Source organism: Muntiacus reevesi, chromosome X (genome assembly GCF_963930625.1).
Source record: "Muntiacus reevesi chromosome X, mMunRee1.1, whole genome shotgun sequence".
NCBI lineage: Eukaryota > Metazoa > Chordata > Mammalia > Artiodactyla > Cervidae > Muntiacus > Muntiacus reevesi.
The window spans coordinates 125,110,395-125,120,910 of NC_089271.1; positions in this window are offsets into that span (position 1 = coordinate 125,110,395).

Below are 10,516 nucleotides of genomic sequence, written 5' to 3' on the forward strand. Positions count from 1 at the left end.
TTTCCAGGGAATCAGTTCTTCACATCAGGTGGCCAAAATATTGGAGTTTCAGCTTCATCATCAGTCCTTCCAATGAATATACAGGACTGAATTTCCTTTAGGATTGACTGGCTGGATCTCCTTGCTGTCCAAGGGACTCTCAAGAATCTTCTTCAACACCACAGTTCAAAAGCATCAATTCTTCAGTGCTCAGCTTTCTTTATAGCCCACTCTCACATCCATACATAACTACTGGAAAAACCATAGCTTTGACTAGATGGACCTTTGTTGACAAAGTAATGTCTCTGCTTTTTAATACGCTGTCTAGGCTGGTCACAGCTTTTCTTCCAAGGAGCAAGTGTCCTTTAATCTCATGGCTGCAGCCACCATCTGCAGTGATTTTGGAGCCCCCAAAAATAAAGTCTCTCCCTGTTTCCATTGTTTCCCTACCTATTTGCCATGAAGTGATGGAACCAGATAATGGCACTGAAATATAGAAAAAGTATCTCAACAAATATAAGAAGATAATCAGTTTTTTGCTCTATGAAAGAACATGTTTGGCAAGTAATTGAAGGAGACCCTGATAAATCCTCTAATTCACTGAGGGCAAGTGAAGACAAGATGAAGAAAGTTAATGTGGACACCATCCTTCCTGACAAGTCATATTTCCTTCAAGACGAGAGTGTAGTGAGGAAAAGAGGATAAATAGGCACAACAAACGAAAGCAGGTATACCTGTGTATTTCTCCAACGTGAGAAAATTTTCAATATGTTTGAATTTATGAAGAGATATTGTAGATCAGAAGAAAGGGGTCACTTTAAGAATCACAGAAAAGGTATTTCTTCTAGCTTTATGATGAGAAACATAAGAATATGTCTAACTTGTTTGTTTAAAAGAGATTAGAAAGAATCCTGCATTTATGAAACCAAAGCAAGTAGTTGTGAAGAGAGTAATCTGAGATCAAGAAACACAGCATAGAGAAGATTGCTAAATAAAAGCAATAGAGAATAAACTGGAATTTATGATTTTAAAATCTTTTTTAAAATAAAAGCAAAATATTTCATGCATTACATGGTACAATTCTTTATTTCAAAACAACAACCAACTTCATGTATAATGGTGCAAAGCAAAAGCAGTGGTCTTCAAACTTGGTTGTACATTAGAAGCACACAGAGAGATTTAAAAAGAAACGTTTTTGATTCTTGAGTCTCATTAGAGATCAATTAACTCAGAATCTTCGGAGGTAGGCTCCAGACGAGTATTTTTTAAGTACCATGGGTGATTTTATGTGCAGCCAATATTGAGAAACACTGTACTCTAGCATCATTTTTCAAAGTGCTTCTTTAATATACTAATATGAATTGTAACTCTGCTGGAGGATATGATATGTAGCACTTCCACAGAAACTATTTAATGTGAAGCATCTGGTTGGACCACTGTTCTATGATATAATTTGGGAAATACTGAACCAGATGTATAGTCATTCAAAACAGGAATGATATGAAGGTGTTTTCAGGATCATTATTTACTATTCTGGGCACACTGGCAACTACAATGAGATAAGAGATGAAATGAGATTCAAATATTGGAGGAAGGGGATATATTACAATTACAGTATTTTAGTATACGTGAGGAAATTCAAGATAATCTAAGAGAAAAAAAGAAATTTGGATGGGGAACACATGTAAATCCATGACTGATTCATGTCAATGTATAGTAAAAACCACTGCAATATTGTAAAGTAATTAGCCTCCAACTAATAAAAATAAATGAAAAAAAAAAGAAAGTTCAGTAAGCTTGCAGTTACAAAATTAATATATTTAAGAAAAGAAAGCTTTGTCTTATACCAGGCTTTCTCAGTCTTAATGCAACTGACATTTTGGGTCAGATAATTCTTTGCTATGGAGGGCTGTCCTGTATGTTGTAGGATGTTTGGCAGCACTCCTGGTTTCTACCAATTAGCCAGTATTAGCAACACCCTAACTCTCAAATTTGAGGCAATGAATATGTCTCAGTCAGTGCCAATATTCTTTATGACACAAAATCACCTCTGGTTGAGACCCACTACCTTATGGCAATAATACTGAGGCTATACAACAGAAAACATGAACTCATCAATAAAAGTATCAACAAATACAAAGCAGTTATGAATTAACTTGGCAAGATATCTTCAAGAAAACTATAAGCTTAATTAAAGGATATAAAAGAGGATGTAAATACATGAAATGATAAATTACATTCTTATATAAAAAATATCAATACTATATAATAATGTGAACTCTCGTCAAATGAATTTATGCATTTAATGCAATTTTAATCAATATCCCAGGGGACTTCATTGTATGTCATTATAAAATTGTTTTTAATTTATATGTAAAAGTAGGCCAAAATAACAAGATATATATTTTTGAAAGGTTACTAATAAATATAAAGATGCACTATCTGATAATAAGAAGTGTTTTATTTAAATTCTTCCCATCTTTATTGGTACTTTGACATATAACAGTTTGTGAATTTAAAGTGTATGTATGATGATTTGATATACATATACGGTGAAATCATTACCACATTAGGATTGGCTTAACACATTCCTCACTTCACATAGTCACTGTTTTGTGTGTGTGGTGAGAACTTTCAAGATTTACTCTCTTACTAATTTTTAAATATGCGTGCATGCGTGCATGCTCAGTTGGGTCCAACCCTTTTGTGACCCCATGGACTATAACTCGCCAGGCTTCTCTGTCCACGGGATTTCCCAGGCAAGAATACTGGAGTGAATTACCATTTTCTCCTCCAGGGGATCTTCCCCACCCATGGATCAAACCTGCATCTCCTGCATTGCAAGTGGATTCTTCACCATCTGAGCCACCAGGGAAGCCCAAAAGGCATTATTTTTCTGGAAGGAAAAAAATTTGAAAAGAAAAGGAAATCACCAAAATGGTTACTATAATGAATGCAGAAGAAATACAGTTTCATATTTAGAAAGCAAAAGTTGTAAAGAAATTTGTATATTTGTCTTTCCAAGTATGTAACAGACTTGGCTATGTCTCTAGTTTCCATTTACATTTCCACGTATCAGCCTTTGAAGTTGCATATTCCTAACTATAAGAAAATTTCATAGCTCATTTCCTCAAGAATATTCCAAAAATTGCATTTAATAATTCACTTTTTGACAATTGAAACTATGGTAGCTTAGCTGGTAAAGAAACTACCTGCAATGCAGGAAACCCTGGTTTGATTCCTAGAGAAGGAATAGGCTACTCACTCCAGTATTCTGGCCTGGAGAACTCCATGGACTGTATAGTCAGTCCATGAGGTTGTAGAGTTGGACATGACAGAGCGACTTTCACTTTCTTTCACTAAATTATATTCATTGCTCAAAAATTAAAAAATAAAAATAGGACTAACATGACTCAGAAATTCCACTTCTATGGTCACAGAAATTGAAAGCAGAGTATCAAAGAAAGATTTGCACACCTTACATTCAGAGTATTCACAATTGCCAAAAGATGGAAGCAACCCAAAATCCATCAACTGACTAAAATACTGACATACACAAACTATGGAATATCACTCAGTCTTTATTTTTTTAATATAAATTTATTTATTTTAATTGGTGGCTAATTACTTTACAATATTGTATTGGCTTTGCCACACATTGACATGAGTCTGCCATAGGTGTACTTGTGTTCCCCGCTCTCAGCCCCGCTCCTTTCTCCCTCCCCATCCCATTCCTCTGGGTCATCCCAGGGCACCAGCCCCGAGTACCACATATCATGCATCGAACCTGGACTGGCGATTCATTTCATGTATGATAATATACATGTTTCAAGGCCATTTTCCCAAATCATCCCACCCTCGCCCTCTCCCACAGAGTCCAAAAGACTGTTCTATACATCTGTGTCTCTTTTGCTGTCTCGCATACAGGGTTATCATTACCATCTTTCTAAATTCCATAAACATGCATTAGCATACTGTATTGGTGTTTTTCTTTCTGGCTTACTTCACTCTGTATAATAGGCTTCAGTTTCATCCACCTCATTAGAACTGATTCGAATGTATTATTTTTAATGGCTGAGTAATACTCCATTGTGTATATGTACCACAGTTTTCTTATCCATTCTTTTGCTGATGGACATCTAGGTTGCTTCCATGTCCTGGCTAATATAAACAGTGCTGCGATGAACATTGGGGTACACGTGTCTCTTTCAATTCTGGTTTCCTCGGTGTGTATGCCCAGCAGTGGGATTGCTGGATCATATGGCACTTCTATTTCCAGATTTTTAAGGAATTTCCACACTGTTTTCCATAGTGGTTGTACTAGTCTGCATTCCCACAAACACTGTAACAGGGTTCCATTTTCTCCACACCCTCTCCAGTATTTATTGCTTGTAGACTTTTGGATAGCAGCCATTCTGACTGCCATGAAATGGTACATCATTGTGGTTTTGATTTGCATTTCTCTGATGATGAGTGATGTTGAGCATCTTTTCATGTGTTTGTTAGTCATCGATATGCCTTCTTTGGAGAAATGTCTGTTTAGTTCTTTGGCTCATTTTTTGATTGGGTCATTTATTTTTCTGGAATTGAGCTGCATGTGTTGCTTGTATATTTTCGAGATTACTTCCTTATCAGTTGCTTCATTTGCCATTATTTTCTCCCATTCTGAAGGCTGTCTTTTCACCTTGCTTATAGTTTTCTTTGTTGTGCAGAAGCTTTTAATTTTAATTAGGTCCCATTTGTTTTTGTTTTTGTTTTTTGCTTTTATTTCCAATATCCTGGGAGGTGGGTCATAGAGGATCCTGTTGCGATTTGTGTTGGAGAGTGTTTTGCCTATGTTCTCCTCTAGGAGTTTTATAGTTTCTGATCTTACATTTAGATCTTTAATCCATTATGAGTTTATTGTTGTGTATGGTGTTAGAAAGTGTTCTAGTTTCATTCTTTTACAAGTGGCTGAGCAGTTTTCCCAGCACCACTTGTTAAAGAGATTGTCTTTCCTCCATTGTATATGCTTGCCTCCTTTGTCAAAGATAAGGTGTCCATAGGTGTGTGGATTTATCTCTGGACTTTCATTTTGTTCCAGTGATCTCTATTTCTGTATTTGTGCCAGTACCATACTGTCTTGATGACTGTGACTTTGTAGTAGAGGCTGAAGTCAGGCAGGTTGATTCCCCAGTTCCATTCTTCTTTCTCAAGGTTACTTTGGCTATTCAAGATTTTTTTGTATTTCCATACAAATTGTGAAATTATTTCTTCTAGCTCTGTGAAAAATACCATTGGTAGCTTGATAGGGATTGCATTGAGTCTATAGATTGCTTTGAGTAGTATATTCATTTTCACTATATTGATTCTTCTGATCCATGAACACGGTATATTTCTCCATCTATTTGTGTCCTCTTTGATTTCTTTCACCAGTGTTTTATAGTTTTCTATATATAGGCCTTTTGTTTCTTTAGGTAGATATATTCCTAACTATTGTATTCTTTTCGTTGCAATGGTGAATGAAGTTGTTTCCTTAATTTCTCTTTCTATTTTCTCATTGTTGGTGTATAGGAATGTAAGGGATATCTGTGTGTTAATTTTATATCCTGCAACTTAATATATTCATTGATTAGCTCTAGTAATTTTCTGGTGGAGTCTTTAGGGTTTTCTATGTAGAGGATCATGCCATCTGCAAACAGTGAGAATTTTACTTCTTCTTTTCCAATCTTGATTCCTTGTATTTCTTTTACTGCTCTGATTGCTGTGGCCAAAATTTCCAAAACTATATTGTATAGTAGTGGTGAGAGTGGGCACCCTTGTCTTGTTCCTAACTTCAGGGGAAATGCTTTCAAATTTTCACCATTGAGGATAATGTTTGCTGTGGATTTGTCACATATAACTTTTTTTATGTTGAGATATGTTCCTTCTATGCCTGCTTTCTGTAGGGTTTTTTTTTTAATCATAAATGGATGTTGAATCTTGTCAAAGGCTTTCTCTGCATCTATTGAGATAATCATATGGTTTTTATTTTCAATTTGTTAATATGGTGTATTACATTGCTGATTTGTGGATATTGAAGAATCCTTGCATCCCTTGTATAAAGTCCACATGGTCCTGATGTGCGATCTTTTTGATATGTTGTTGGATTCTGTTTGCTAGAAATTTGTTTACAATTTTTGCATCTATGTTCATCAGTGATACTGGCCTGTAGTTTTCTTTTTTGTGTGTGGCGTCTTTGTCTGGTTTTGGTATTAGGGTGATAGTGGCCTCATAAAATGAGTTCAGAAGTTTACCTTCCTCTGCAATTTTCTGGAAGAGCTTGAATAGGCTAAGTGTTAGCTCTTCTCTAAATTTTTGGTAGAATTCAGCTGTGATGTTGTCTGGTCATAGGCTTTTGTTTGCTAGAAGATTTCTGACTGCAGTTTAAATTTCCATGCTTGTGATGTGTCTGTTAAGATTTTCTATTTCTTCCTGGTTCAGTTTTGGAAAATTGTACTTTTCTAGGAATTTGTCCACTTCTTCCAAGTTTTCCATTTTATTGGCATATAGTTGCTGATAGTAGTCTCTTATGATCCTTTGTATTTCTGTATTGTCTGTTGCAATCTCTCCATTTTTATTTCTAATTTTATTGATTTGATTTTTCTCCCTTCACTTGCATTCTGTATGTGTCCCTTGCTTTGAGGTGGGTCTCTTGTAGACAACATATATAAGGGTCTTGTTTTTATATCCATTCAGTCAGTCTTTGTGTTTTGGTTGGGGCATTCAACCCATTTACATTTAAGGTAATTATTGATAAGTATGATCCCATTGCCATTTACTTTGTTATTTTGGGTTCCAGTTTATACACCCTTTCTGTGTTTCCTGTCTAGAGAAGATCCTTTAGCATTTGTTGGAGAGTTGGTTTGGTGGTGCTGAGTTCTCTCAACTTTTGCTTATCTGTAAAGCTTTTTATTTCTCCTTCATATTTGAACGAGATCCTTGACTGGGTACAGTAATCTGGGCTATAGTTTATTTTCTTACATCATTTTAAGTATGTCCTGCCATTCCCTCCTGACCTGAAGAGTTTCTTTTGAAAGATCAACTGTTATCCCATTGTGTATTATTTGTTGTTTTTCCCTTGCTGCTTTTAATATTTGTTCTTTGTGTTCGATCTTTGTTAATTTTATTAATACGTGTCGTGGGGTATTTAGTCTTGGATTTGTCCTGTTTGGGACTCTCTGGGTTTCTTGGACTTGTGTGATTATTTCCTAGCCCATTTTAGGGAAGTTTTCAACTGTTATCTCCTCAAGTATTTTCTCATGGTCTTTCTTTTTGTCTTCTTCTTCTGGGACTCCTATGATTCAAATGTTAGGGCGATTAACATTGTCCCAGAAGTCTCTGAGGTTGTCCTCATTTCTTTTGATTCATTTTTCTTTTTTCCTCTCTATTTCATTTATTTCTACCATTCTGTCTTCTACTTCACTTATCCTATCTTCTGCCTCCTTTATTCTACTGTTGGTTCCCTCCAGAGTGTTTTTGATCTCATTTACTGCATTATTCATTATATATTGACTCTTTTATTTCTTCTAGGTCCTTGTTACATTTCTTCTAGGTCCTGTAATGCCATTTTGTTTTCAAGATTTTGGATCATTCTCACTATCATTATTCTGAATTCTTTTTCAGGTAGATTCCCTATCTCTTCGTCTTTTGTTTGGTTTGATGGGCATTTATCCTGTTCCTTTACTTGCTGGGTATTTCTCTGCCTTTTCATCTTGTTTATATTGCTGTGTTTGGGTTGGCCTTTCTGTATTCTGGCAGTTTGTGGTTCCTCTTTATTGTGGAGGTTACTCCCTGTAGGTGGGGTTGGACCAGTGTCTTGTCAAGGTTTCCCAGTTAAGGAAGCTTGTGTCGATGTTCTCATGGGTGGAGCTGGATTTCTTCTCTCTGGAGTGCAATGAAGTGCCCAGTAATGAGTTTTGAGATGTCAGTGAGTTTGGTGTGAATTTGGGCAGCCTGTATTTTAATGCTCAGGGTTATGTTCCTGTGTTGCTGGAGAATTTGCATGGTATGTCTTGCTCTGGAACTTGTTGGCCCTTGGGTGATGCTTGGTTTCAGTGTAGGTATGGAGTCATTTGATGAGCTCCTATCAATTAATATTCCCTGGAGTCAGGAGTTCTCTCGTGTTCTCAGGATTTGGACTTAAACCTCCTGCCTCTGGTTTTCAGTCTTATTCTTACAGTAGCCTCAAGAGTTCTCCATCTGTACAGCACTGATGATAAAACATCTAGGTTAAAGATGAAAAGTTTCTCCACAGTGAGGTACACCCAGAGGGGTGCATAGAATTACATGGAGAAGAGAAGATGGAGGAGGGAGATAGAGGTGACCAGGAGGAGAAGAGGGGGAATCAAAAGGGGAAAGAGCAAGCTAGCCATTAATCACTTCCCTATGTGCTCTTCACAGTCTGGATCCCTCAGCGATGTTCACGGAGTTACACAGAGAAGAGAAGAGGGAGGAAGGAGACAGAGGTGACCAGAAGGATAAAAGGGGGAATCAAAAGGAGAGAGACAGATCTAGCCATTAACCAGTTCCCTAAGTGTTCCTCACAGCTCGGAACACACAAAGAGATTCAGAGTTGGGCAGAGAAGAGAAGGGGGAGGGAGGAGATAGAGGCGACCTGGTGGAGAAAAAGGAGAGTCCAAAGTGGGAGAGAGCAGACAAGCCAGTAATCTCGCTCCCAAGTAAAAATGGGTACTGAAGATTGGGTTCTTAAATGTACAAAGTTGATTAAAAAATACCAAAAAGCAAACATTAAAAATCTAGAGTAGAGATTGGATTCTCAAAAATACAATATTAAAGAAAAAAACAAAGTCATAAAAATTATAAAATATATATATTTGAAGCTTGCTTTAAAAAATAGAGTTTTTAAAAAGTAATAGTAGGTTATAAAAATGAAAATTAAAGGAGTAATAGAGGACTTAAAAATAATTTTTTTTAATTTAAAAAATGGTAATAGTAAAAATATGTCTAGGACTTTTTCTGGTATTGTTGTGGACAGTGTGGGGTCAGTTCATTTTCAGATAGTTCCTTGACCCAGCTTATACGTCTCAAGATCTATAGGCCCCTTCCTATGTAGTCAGTGCTAACTACAGGGTTTTAATCTATTGCACATATCACTTCCAATGCAGCTCCCTGTTTGTTTTAGCTTCTTCTGTTTGCTAGTCTCTTCAGTGTCTATAAACTATGGAAAATTCTGAAGGAGATGGGAATACCAAACCACCTGATCTGCCTCTTGAGAAACGTGTATGCAGGTCAGGAAGCCACAGTTAGAATTGGACATGGAATAACAGACTGGTTCCAAATAGGAAAAGGAGTGCATCAAGGCTGTATATTGTCATCCTGTTTATTTAACTTATATTCAGAGTACATCATGAGAAATACTGGGCTGGAGGAAGCACAAGCTGAAATCAAGATTGCAGGGAGAAATATCAGTAACCTCAGATATGCAGATGACACCACCCTTATGGCAGAAAATGAAGAGGAACTAAAAAGTCTCTTGTTGAAAGTGAAAGAGGAGAGTGAAAAAGTTGGTTTAAAGCTCAGCATTCAGAAATGGAAGAACTGATGCTGAAGCTGAAACTCCAATACTTTGGCCACCTCATGTGAAGAGTTGACTCATTGGAAAAGACCCTGATGTTGGGAAAGACTGAAGGCAGGAGGAGAAGAGGATGACAGAGGATGAGATGGCTGGATGACGTCACCGACTTGATGGGCATGAGTTTGAATAAACTCCGGGAGTTTGTGATGGACAGGGAGGCCTGGCATGCTGCTCTTCATGGGGTCGCAAAGAGTCAGACACGACTGAGTGACTGAACTGAACTGAACTGAACTCAGTGCCTAATTTCCGCCCTGATACAAGGGGGTGGTGGTGGGCACTTTTTAGGCTCACTTGTTCAGTCGTGCCCTGGGGAGGGAGGAACACTGCAAACAAATATCACTGGCATGTTCTTGCAGTGTCTCAGCCACACTGGTATTGCCCCTGCTCACTGCGTGTGTACTTTCCCAGTCTACACTGCTTAGGCTTTAGGTTCCTCTGCTGGGAACTGTCTGAGGCAGGCCCTGAGTTGTATGCACTTCCCAGGTCTAAACCGCTCAGGTTCTTGGGTACTCCACAGAGGTGCAGACTTAGTTGGGCCTGTGTTTTGTGCCCTTCCCAGGTCCAAGCAGCTCAGGTGACCAGATGCTTGGCAAGCGCAGTCGCCCCAAGGTAGGGGCTGCGGCTTATCACCTCCTCCGTCCCTGCCGCTCGGTTTTCTGGGTGTACAACTGCGGGGCCTTCTCAGATGTGCCATGTGTCTCTTCTGGGGAGCTGATCTCCTGCTCAACCCTCCTGGCAGATGTCGACAGTCCAGAATCCCAAGAGTCGTGGTTAGCAATGAAGCCTGCTTGCAGTTTGGTAGAGGATGCCTCTCTTGGGCCACGATTGCCCTCTTCCAGCTCTGGCTGCCCTAGTCTGCCTGTCTCCAGCAAGGGATGGGGCAGTCCTCAGCTGACTAACTCTGCTCAGTCCTTTGTTCTG